Raw genomic sequence first — 12,104 nt, forward strand, 5'->3', positions numbered from 1 at the left:
TCAAGCTGCATAGTTTTTATACCACCCATAGGCTCAAAAGTATATTTTATACATTAGAATTTGACTGACCATTAATAGTATATTTGGAAGGCCTAGCAAGGGCATGAATAACCTTAGAGACGGTGCTGTCAAAAGAGAGAGGACACCTCTGCACACCACAAATACAGAAGCTAAAAGTTCTGTCAACTTCACTCAAAACTCCTTTTTAAAAATTATTAACAACCCAGCTCTTTCGCTTTCATATAGATTTGTCAGATGCTGTTGAACCTTAAAAGCAACAGCAGCTCCCCATGAAATAACCGGAAGAAGCACACTGGCCATGATCCAGGAAAGTGGGCAGTCTACATGTGAGAGATCCAAATGTTTTGGCCAACAATTCCCATCAGCCCCAGCTAGCCTGGCCAATAGTCAGGGCCAGTGGAAATTGAAGTCTGAAACATATGAAGGGATAACTCTGAATTACAACATTCACTTTCCTTAATCTTCATTTCTGGCCAATTATCTCATCCCCTGACTCTTCGTCCATTACAGAAACCCTCATGTACCATCTCTCTGTTACACAGGGTCTTGCACGTTCTGAGAAAAGCTAACTGTCCCCCCAGGTATGCCTCAGTAGTTTAACTTGGCTTCTGTTGCCTAAGGAGACACCTCAAGTCTCTCAGAGTATGAGGGCTTCCACAGTCTTTCCTGGGCTCACTTAGATAAGAAACATTGCCAAAAGATGAGTTTTGGAACTTGCTGTGTTAAACCAGCCTAGAGGACTTGCATCCAGGAAGGTATTTCTGTTGAGAATACATAAAGCACAGATTCTGTCAACAAATGCGGGACATACATTATTGTGATAAATAAAAATGAAACAAATGGAAGTATAGGAAAGCTTCCTAGGCAAGTGTAGGAAGCGAAATTAAAATGTAAAATTTAGGAAGCTCCCACATACCAAAATGGCTATACAGTCAAAGCTAGCTGTAAGGAATAATGCTCACAACTTCAGAGACCACAATTCCCCCAGAACAGATCTGACATCTCTCCTAGGTAGTATTCTTTCCCTGCCACCCAAAGAAGCCTAGGGAAGGCAGAGTTTAGCTACTGAGGAGCTAGCCCAATCTGCTTCAAAATGGTCAAACTAATTTAAGATGCTAATTTAGGATCAGCCAATGTTAACCGCATTTTTGAAGACTCAAATGGGGTTGCATTGACAGTAATTCCTTTGAAGTTGGATTTCACTTAATATGCTAAAAGGATTCTCCAACTTCAGTTTCTTATAATACGGACGGTGCAATCCTAGTCATGTCTACCCAACAGGAAGTTCAATGAGACTTACTCCCAGGCAGCACAAGCTGGTTCACTAGGAGCTACTGGGCACAGCCCTCTCACTGAATCATAGAATTGCAGAGCTGGAAGGGCACCTCTAGGGTCATCTAGTCCAACCCTCTGCAATGCAGAAATTTCAACTAGAGTATGCATATGTCAAGCATTTTTTTAAAAAAGAAAAACAATCCTTTTCAAAATCTCAAAGCCGCACATTCTTCCTTGCTCCTGTCCCCATTTTATACTTCTGTCATTGGAAATTTTGTCTGTGAACTCTCTGAATGACTCTGCCAACCCTAATAAAAATATATATCACTATGAAAAAGTTCCATGTGTCTCCAAGAAGAAAAACTAGGTGACTGATCTGGATTCTAGAAAGTCAACTCCCCACATGAAGGCTCTTACTGTTAAGAGGACTGCCCAGAATAGCCACTATAGCAGATAAGGGAGGAGTTAGCAGGACTGCTTAAAAAAATAAAAGCCCTATTTAGTAGCATTAGCCTACCAGAATCATAAATTGTCTACCTGCTTCCCTGAAGGCCAAAGAAACAACCGGGAGTGTTTCCTCCCTGGAGCTTTCCCCCCTTAGTTTAGCTTGTTACGAAGATACTGAGTGAGTGCAATGGTGCATCTCTTTATGTTTATAGATGAGATTATGTCAGGAAAGGCTTTTCCATTATAGTTAAATATATCTGCTCACTCGAGTAGTCTACCCTTATGCCACAGTGGAGGAGGGAACATGTGGGAGATAGCGCCTTGCTCTCCTTTCTATGAACATGAAATTGCAAGTTGGAATCTGCCGCACTGATAACTTTAGAGAAGCTACAATGACGTGCAGTCGCCTTCCTTGAGCATGTGAACAAATCACATTGGTTCCCAGTACATTTTCGAGCACAATTCAAAGTGTTGCTGCTGACCTTTAAATCTTGGGACGGCCTTGGCCCTGTATGCCTGAAGGAGCGTCTCTACCCCCATTGTTCAGCCTGGACATTAAATCCAGCTCCGAGGGCCTTCTGGTGTTTTTTTTAAGTGAAGAGAAGTGAAGCTACAGGGAACGAGGCAGAGGGCCTTCTTGGTAGTGGCACCCACCCTGTGGGATGCCCTCCCAAGGATGTCAAGGAGATGAGTAACTATATAACAACTATATAACTATATAACTATATAACAACTATATAACTATAGATGGGCCTTTGGATTGATTCTTATGAGCAGTAATGGCACATGGCCAGGAAAGACAGCATATGAACTGACTCACCGTCCCATTAACTTGTTGCTGTACTTAGATGTTTAAACGTAAAATGTCAAGTGTCAGGGGACAATCACACACATGTGGCCATTGTCCAGGTGCTTGTGGTCTCCTGCATAGTCGCTGTGTAAGAATAAACACAATTATTCTTTGCTTTATCTCAAAATGACTTTGCCAGCTTTCCAAGACACAAACGAAAAACCAGTGCTTAATTGGTCTCCAGTGGGAAGCCAGTGTTTATAATATGAAAGGACATTAACTTATAGAGAGAGAGAATGACAGTCCTAGGCTACTGAATGACTTACCCTCACCATTAAAAGCCAGTGTTGACCTTAATTGCCTTTATATACTTTACCGAGACAGTAAAAGTTTGTAATGAGAATACATTGTAACATACTAAAATGTTTCTTGCTTATTCCCCACCACTACCACCACTATTTTTTTTAAAAAAACATCCTTGTAAGAATGTAACATTTACGGAAATGTCTGCAGAATAAATCCCATTTATTGGTAACAGGTATTCATCCTCCTTAAACCATTGATTTATTGGCTCTGTTTAGCCTGCTATGCATTTTCTTGTAATCCACACAAAAGAAGTAACAAAAAGAAATTGCCATGAGGACTTCCATTTTTTACAGGCCCTAGCCTCTAGGGGGGCACAAAAAAACCTCTTTATTAGCTCTGCTGCGCTGTAACTGCTGTATTACCTTTTAAGACCCAGGGTCACATTCCTGCTGAACTATTGCTGTAAAATGCCAGCGTATAAAAATCCCAACCACTCCCTATACACTCCTGCTTAAGTTGTAACGTTTTATGCAGCTGCACAAATTGAGTTAAAGAAAGTATTTAGTAAGCATAATTCGAGGCTTTGAAAAAATGCATGCCCTTTCTGATATTGGGACTTGGGCTTTCTGAAAAACTGTATGTCATTAAGACAGAAGAATATATATTTAGCAGCCTTTTTATTCCTCCTTTGAAAGCAACATCTTTAGCAAAAGCTGGGAAAAGAGAGGTTAGAAGTTAAAGCTTTGGGAATCACTTTATGCTAATTCAGACATTAGCCTGAAATTCAGTTCCTTTCATATGACAATCTAGCTCTTTAAAATCTTAGTAATAATGAGCCTGTGATAAGTAAGGATCCTTCTGGTGTTTCCTGCCCCCTCCCCATTTTAAATATTATTTTTCAGAAGTCAGGACAGATACAGGGTTTTTTGTGCCTCTAGGTGCCCTGAGTGATTTATGGTAGATGTGGTGGATAAAAGGAGAGCTGTGCAGTGGTACCTTGGTTCTCAAACTTAATCCATTCCGGAAGTCAGTTCCAAAGCCAAAGCGTTCCAAAACCAAGGCATGCTTTCCCATAAAAGTAATGCAAAATGGATTAATCTGTTCTAGACTTTTAAAAACAACCCCTAAAACAGCAATTTAACATGAATTTTACTATCCAACGAGACCATTGATCCATAAATGAAAGCAATAAACAATGTCACACAATCAATCAGTAGCTGAACTGAGTTCCACACGGTCACAAAAAGAAATAAAAAAAGCCGCAAAAACAAAAACGCAAAATAAACAGCAGAAAACAGACAGACCTCAGCATAACACTCAAAACATAAGTGTAACACTCAAATCAGAAACGTAACACTAAAAACGGAGCATGTTCGGCTTCTGAAAAAAGTTTGCAAACCGGAACACTTACTTCTGGATTTGCAGTGTTTGGGTTCCATGTTGTTTTGAGTACTAAGGCGTTTGAGAACCAAGGTACCACTGTGAATACAAACAGAGCATTTCTCAGAGCTTTGAGAGGCAAGGTATCGTTTTGTATGTGGCTTGCCCCGGTCAGAAGTCATTCCCTCTGCTCTTTACAGAGTGAGAACATGTCCCATTGTCCACTTCTGCCATGAAAACTGAGACATTTATTTATTTATGTCCACATTTATATCTTACTTTTCCTCCAAGAGTCTCAGGGTTCTCTCCCTACCTCTGAATTTTCCTCACAACAGCCCCTGTGAGGTAGGTTAGGCTGAGAATCGGTGACTGGCCTGACAACACCCAGTGAGTGTCATAGCTGATTTGGAGTTTGAACCCTCATCTCTGAGGTCCCAGGCCATGGGGAGGGGAGAGAATGTTCAGAGCTAAATGAGCAGCAAATGATGTGCTTTTGTTGTGGCGTCAGGGTGGTTTTTAGCTAGAGGACAGGAAGAGGAAGGATTTGCACCTTCTTCTTCTCTCTTTGTTTTAAAGTACTTAGTTTTACTTCATGTATTGATTCCATGTTTTATATTTTATATCCTGCCATTCCTATATTCAGGACTGCTTACAATATGAATAAAACAAACTCTAAGTTTAAAGCAATATATTTCACAAATAAAAAAATACAATTAAAATGCTATTTATAGAAACAGGAGAGTGAATAAAATATAACAAGAATAAATACATAAACATCAATAAAAGCCCTGCTGAAAATGAAATACGAGGCAGCTGAATCAAATGGTGTTTTTGTAGCTGTTGTTGTTGTTTTATAGAAGATCCTTTGAGAATGACATTTGTATACTTCTACAGCAGTGTTGGGGAACCTGTGGTCCTCCAGATCAGAACATGGGGACAGACCACAGAGGAAACACGACTGTAGCTACTGTGTAGGCAAAGTCAGGCTTTGGAGTCTGGTATTCCTGTTGAGGAGACTCTTGAGAGTCCCATGGACTGCAAGAAGATCAAACCTATCCATTCTTAAGGAAATTAGCCCTGAGTGCTCACTGGAAGGACAGATCGTGAATACCAATACTCATGAGAAGAGAAGACTTCCTGGAAAAGACCCTGATGTTGGGAAAGATGGAGGGCACAAGGAGAAGGAGACAATAGAGGATGAGATGGTTGGACAGTGTTTTCGAAGCTACCAGCATGAGTTTGACTAAACTGCGGGAGGAAGTGGAAGACAGGAGTGCCTGGCATGCTCTAGTCCATGGGGTCACGAAGAGTCGGTCATGACTAAACGACTAAACAACAACAATAACATTCCTGGTGAACTAAAAAAAAGGGGGGGTGAGATAATTCAACTGATTAAACTTCATTCCCAAAGACTGAGGGTCAAAATTTCTGATAAGAATGGTTTTGGGCAGTGCTATTTTTCTAGAAAGGACGCAGGTGGCGCTGTGGGTTAAAGCCTCAGCGCCTAGGACTTGCCGATCGAAAGGTCGGCGGTTCGAATCCCTGCGGCGGGGTGCGCTCCCGCTGCTCGGTCCCAGCGCCTGCCAACCTAGCAGTTCGAAAGCACCTCCGGGTGCAAGTAGATAAATAGGGACCGCTTACCAGCGGGAAGGTAAACGGCGTTTCCGTGTGTGGCTCTGGCTCGCCAGAGCAGCGATGTCACGCTGGCCACGTGACCCGGAAGTGTCTCCGGACAGCGCTGGCCCCTGGCCTCTTGAGTGAGATGGGCGCACAACCCCAGAGTCTGTCAAGACTGGCCCGTACGGGCAGGGGTACCTTTACCCTTACCTATTTTTCTAGAAAAGAGGTGCCAGAGCTCACCATGAAATTCTCTTTTGTTTTCTTAGACTGGCAATGGCGCCCACCTGAGAATTGCTGGAGCTAAGCTCCAGTGAGCTCCAGGCCCTGATTTTGGAAAACTGAATGGTTTGAGTGCTGTCCATCAGCTGATGAAAAATTCTGCTCTGCTTCTTGGAAATTCCAATCAAATATGTCAAAACAAGACATATTTGCTTTAAGCAGTTTCAAGGTCAAGCACTTGAAAAATCAAGATATCACAAACATGCTACATCTATGGGTCATATGGTTCAGCAGGAGGCTCCATTAGCTAAAGTGGTGCTTCAGGTTAAGAACAGTTTCAGGTTAAGAACAGACCTCTGGAACGAATTAAGTACTTAACCCGAGGTACCACTGTAATTTGTTTAATTCGTGATCCTTCCCCCCACCCCAACATTATTCAGCTCTCTTTGAATTACAGTAGTAACTCGGGTTAAGTACTTAATTCGTTCTGGAGGTCCGTTCTTAACCTGAAACTGTTCTTAACCTGAAGCACCACTTTAGCTAATGGGGCCTCCTGCTGCCGCTGCGCCACTGGAGCACAATTTCTGTTCTCATCCTGAAGCAAAGTTCTTAACCCAAGGTACTATTTCTGGGTTAGCAGAGTCTGTAACCTGAAGCGTATGTAACCCGAGGTACCACTGTACAGTTTTACATATGATAACAGCGTATGTTATCATTTCAAGAACTGGTGGGTGTTCTTGGAATATGTACAGTACTGGACAACCTACATTACATTGTTAAGTTTCATGTTAAAATTAAAACTAATGCCATTTCACATGATATCATTTGAACACAGGATGTCACATGGAATGGATGTATCTCCATTCTGGGGATATGTTGTTTAAATCGCATTTTCCACAAGGGCAGTTGCCCTGGAACTGACTTGCATTTCACTGAATCATCAAACAGCAATTCACACACATATCCAGTCTTAAAATCTCTTATGCATGTTTATTTAAAGTGAGGGAAAATGTAAAATCGTAAGATTCTAGTCCTTATGTTGGGCAGAATTCTCTCTACCCACCCCCTGCTTTCCTTACTCTACTTATTAAGACAAAAGTTTTCTATTAAGAAACAACCGGTGTTGAAAAGTAGTTTTCTTGGTTAACTTTCCATTTATTTCCTCAGAAGAGACCCCATTGCCACCCTAATTCCACACGTATATTTTGATTCCTTATTGACATTTTAGAAACCTCTGATTAAAAAAGGATATAGAAACTAGACCAATAACAAAAACTCTTAGTTTGTTGGTGGACTTCTCTCACACAAAAATTAAAAATAAACCAACCTTCAGCCAGCTGCCGATGATACAGAGTAAACTGCCAACCAGTCACACGCTGTGAAATTTAGCTCTGGAACCTTTTCTGTACATGTGACTTCTAGTATAATTCTAATGTAATATGGATGTGGTGGTTGACAGCACAAATGGTCTTCACTAAGTAGTTTATTGCCAGTATAAAGGGTGAAAGAAGCATAGGGACCACTTAAAAATATTTATTATTGAGCACAGCGTTATCAATAAGTAATCAGGAATGTTTCAGGAGTATAAGAAACAACACAGCTTCCATGCAGGGATAGTAGGAAATAGCTCAATACGTTAGATTAAAAACAGACATTAGGGAACTGTTAGAAATAATATATATGTCTGCTTCATGGTTTTGGTATGTAAATAAATAATTAGGTAGTTCCTAACACTAGATTAGTGCTTAGTCCCTGGTCTCTGCTTCCTATTATTAAATCATATTTAATCTGAGGGACAAGGATGCCACAGCTATAGTTATTTTGCACTACTATTGAAACAAATGTGTGTTCCCAATATGGCATTTTTATAGTAATTATTCATTGTGTAGCAAAGAGCCTTCTGTGCGAAATTTTCCACCAGTGAAAGTTTGCAATTCCAAAGAAAAAGTGTACACGATATTTTTTAAAACCTGTTGATTAATTTTCTACTGATACTGAGATGCTTTCCTAGCTAACTTATTGGGATAAAATAAATAATTAGTTCCATTAACCTAACAGGTATTAGAAGCATAGCTGTCAATGTTTCCCTTTTTTAAAGGGAAATTCCCTTATTCCGAATAGGATTCCTCACAAGAAAAGGGAAAAGTTGACAGCTATGATTAGAAGTCGCCCCAGAACTGGCCCTATCGAACATTCTCCAAGATAATAATGCCCACTCACATTATAAAGAGCTTTTAACACATCTACTCTCAGCAGCCAGAAGCACCATAGCCAGAATACTGGAGAGACCTGTCAGGAGTGAATTCAGTGGTACCTCGGGTTACAGACACTTCAGGTTACATACGCTTCAGGTTACAGACTCTGCTAACCCAGAAATAGTGCTTCAGGTTAAGAACTTTGCTTCAGGATGAGAACAGAAATCGTGCTCCAGCGGCGCAGCGGCAGTGGGAGGCCCCATTAGCTAAAGTGCTGCTTCAGGTTAAGAACAGTTTCAGGTTAAGAATGGACCTCCGGAATGAATTAAGTACGTAACCAGAGATACCATTGTATGGATCAATGGTACCAAATCCGATGGGAAACAGCTTTACTAGAAAAGCTAACCAACAGACTGAAACTGACACAGGGACAAATAGAAGAGGATGCCTTCACCCTGGCATGTCTCCCCTTTATTACACACACTGCCCAACAAGGCAACAAGAATCCACCAACAGCATACAAATCAATCTGGCTTACCTGACCCAACAAGACTTCGTCCCTCACAAACGCAAACAAATTTCACTGCAGCCAACCACAGACAACCAACCCCACTCTGCTTACCCAATCCCTGTTACTACCAAGGAAATGTAATAAGCGAATAGAAAGAGACCCTACCCAGTTGATGCAGTCACAAAACCCCACATGTACACTATATGACATAATTTAAGCTTCACCACCCCCCCGCTCCCCCCACTCTTCTACCCGAACCTTACACTGTACACAAAGTGTGTTCTCCTTCATGGAGAGCACGTGGGGTCTGCTGAGCCACCCCTCTGTTACCAGGCAGGGTCTCTAAAGATGGCCTGGGGCAGTGATTGGTTCACTGGGTTGCTGGGGTAAAAGCTATGTTGCAATTTTGGTGGGAGGGGTAAAACGTTTAAATACTCTGCACGCAGCCTGGAGCTTTCTCTTTGCTGTGTGTAACGGATCACCCGCCCACCCACCCTTGAGTAAGGGGTTGTTGCATTGACCTTGCTATGCCTGTCATGGGGTCGTCTGCCGTTGGGGCAGGGGCTTGGTAGGAATTTTGTTCATCTGGCTGATTGGCTGGGCCATTTGGTTTTTGCCTACTGCGTAGCAAATCGTCACAACTTGTAAGGTTGCGGTTAGGCATTGGTTATAAATTGGTGGAGGAGGGGTTAGGATAGGCTGGGCCTGCCCCTCCATGGTTGCTACGGAAAGGGAATTCCGTTAAAGGAATCCTGGGGCTTGCCATCTTTTCGTCCAATCCCTGGAATGGGACTAGGGCCGGCAAGCCTTCGGGGAGCAGGCGGGTGAGAGTTGAGGGGCTGTGTCTCAGCTCCAATTCTTCCCCGACTTGCTTTCCCCTGCACTGTCTTTCGGTGGTGCCCGGAAGTCAGTTCTGTCCCCAGGCGGGGGGACAGATAGTCTTAACCAATGCCTAAACAACCACTCACGGTTTTATATTTAAATAAAGTTGTGGCCAAAATTATGCTAAAAACCTTAAACAAAAATTAAGTGTGCGTTGTGAGTTATTTGGGGGGTGGCTTGGGGACCTCGACACACAACACTAATGTCTCATCTTAAATGTAACTGATCTGTTGAAAAGACTCTACAACCTGAAAAAAGAGACAACGTACATACTTTTGTAAACTAAGAAAATCTTTAATAATTAAAAAAAACACCATGAAAAGAGTTCCAATTTTTGCAACAAAACTAGTCTAGCGAAGCAGACTTAAGTGTCCTTTTGACACAACACACATTATTATCATTATGCTTTTGTTTTGGAACATTTTACTGTCCTGAAATACATTGGGATTTAGCTTGGGGTAGGATAAAATGTCCCCTGAGAAGCATATGCAGAGTAGCTTCTAAAGTTCATACTAGATGTGCATAGTTTTTATTAAATATTTTACCATCTGTCGCCTGTGCAGTGGGTGGAAAATCTATTATTTACATGAAAGACAGGGGGGAGGGTGAACCAACCTGCTCCCTAACTTACTTTATAGCACTTTGTCACTTCAAGTGATTTTCTTCCAGTTTAGTACAAGCTGGGAGAAAACCAGTTAAAACACTGAAATATAGTCAGAGTCGAGAGTGGATTTCATGCTCTTTATTCAGCTCATAGTGGTGAGGAGGAATGAAAGTTTCCCCAAAGTATCTGCTTTATATACATTATTTACACAATGGGCTGCACGTGACTGGCTAATTCCGGAATTCTCCTGTAGGCCAATCAGGTTGTGGATTCACTTCCATCTGGAGCTGGATTGGTGGATCCTGCAGACCAATCATACTGCTGCATTGTTCTAGGACCAATCAGACTGTTGATTTTGGATCCTATTCAACTCCGTACATAACAAACACTTTGCAGGGAGGCAAAGTGAGGGAAGGCAATATGTTTCACTCCTCTCCCCCTCCCCTTCCTTTCATATAAACAATTGATTTCCCCCCATCTCCACATCATAATGCAAACAGGGCAAGGGTGTGTGTCTATCTGCAGTGCTCATTGTGCCTGGTAGGGTGGACTTTAGGGAGACCAATGGTTGGTGGTGCCAGAGCCAATGGCTGCCAACTCATTCTTCCTCATTTTCTGCCTCCTGGCAACACTGAAACTAAGGAAGAGGAAGCTGCCACAGACAGTGCCATCCTCTGGAGTGGTTGTAAGGAGAAAAGGCAGCCAGGGGTTACTAGGCCAAACTGGAGGTTGGTGGTTCTCTGCAGTGAACCAGCCTCTGTTTGCTGATCCATCATGTCTAGTTTGGCATTTAAAAAGGTAAAAGGTAAAGGACCCCTGGACGCGTAAGTCCAATCAAAGCCTACTATGGGGTTGTGGCACTGATCTCACTTTCTGGCAGAGGGAGCCGGCGTTTGTCCACAGACAGCTTTCTGGGACATGTGGCCAGCATGACTAAACCATTTCTGGTGCAATGGGACACCGTGATGGAAACCAGAGTGCATGGTAACAATGTTTACTTTCCCACCGGAGCGGTACCTATTTATCTACTCGCACTGGTGTGCTTTCGAACTGCTAGGTTGGCAGGAGCAGGGACCGAGCAATGGGAGCTCATCCCATCACAGGGATTTGAACCGCCGACCTTCTGATCGACAAGCCCAAGAGGTTCAGTGGTTTAGACCACAGTGCTACCTGCGCTTAATTAGCATGTGGTTGTTCCATGTGGGGTATATTTAAATATCTGAAATGGCATGGTAGCCCTAGTTATGGAAAAATGATAGCCAGCTTTGGGGGGGGGGGAGATTTAATTGGGCTATGTCAAAGAAAGTGTAATGCATTTATGAAAGCATTCAGTATGGAAGGTATTGAAGCTTTTTTGTGGGGGTGAGGGTGGGGAGGGAAAGGGAACTTTGACCAAGAGGAATATCATATTATTATGATTATTATAAAGGTGTCTGACTCATACACCTAACAATTCACCTCCACTCCCCCCCCCCCAGTAGTAAAGCATAGTCTATTAATGCAGTTTTTGTTGCTAAAGTCAGCAAAGAGCCCTTTGTACCCTACAATTGAAGGGCATAATGTTGTGGTATGAAGACAGAAGTGCAGATGTTGCAGATGTTATTCTTGGAGGTAGAGAATATTAGAATGATCGGCTATACCTTGTAAGTCAATTCAGTGCTGCCGTATTGAGAAAGCTATAAGCAGGGCAATGTATAGTGAATATTTTAAGGAAATATAAAGATTCATAGGCATAATCAGAAGATCTCTCACTATAACTATAATTTGAAATGTTGATATTGTTGCATGCCACCCCAATCTCTCTTCAGTTTGTAGTTGGAACAAACAAAATTAACTTAAAGTAATAAGGTAGTG

General features: G+C 42.2%; 1 long non-coding RNA gene across 1 annotated transcript in view; it reads right to left on the bottom strand.

Annotated features, from left to right (window-relative positions):
* The window catches only part of LOC310840853, a 308,120-nt gene that overhangs the window by 219,871 nt on the left and 76,145 nt on the right, over window positions 1-12,104 (bottom strand). The window lies entirely within an intron of this gene.

The sequence above is a fragment of the Podarcis gaigeae genome (assembly GCF_964106915.1).
Source record: "Podarcis gaigeae genome assembly, chromosome: 3".
NCBI classification, from domain to species: domain Eukaryota; kingdom Metazoa; phylum Chordata; class Lepidosauria; order Squamata; family Lacertidae; genus Podarcis; species Podarcis gaigeae.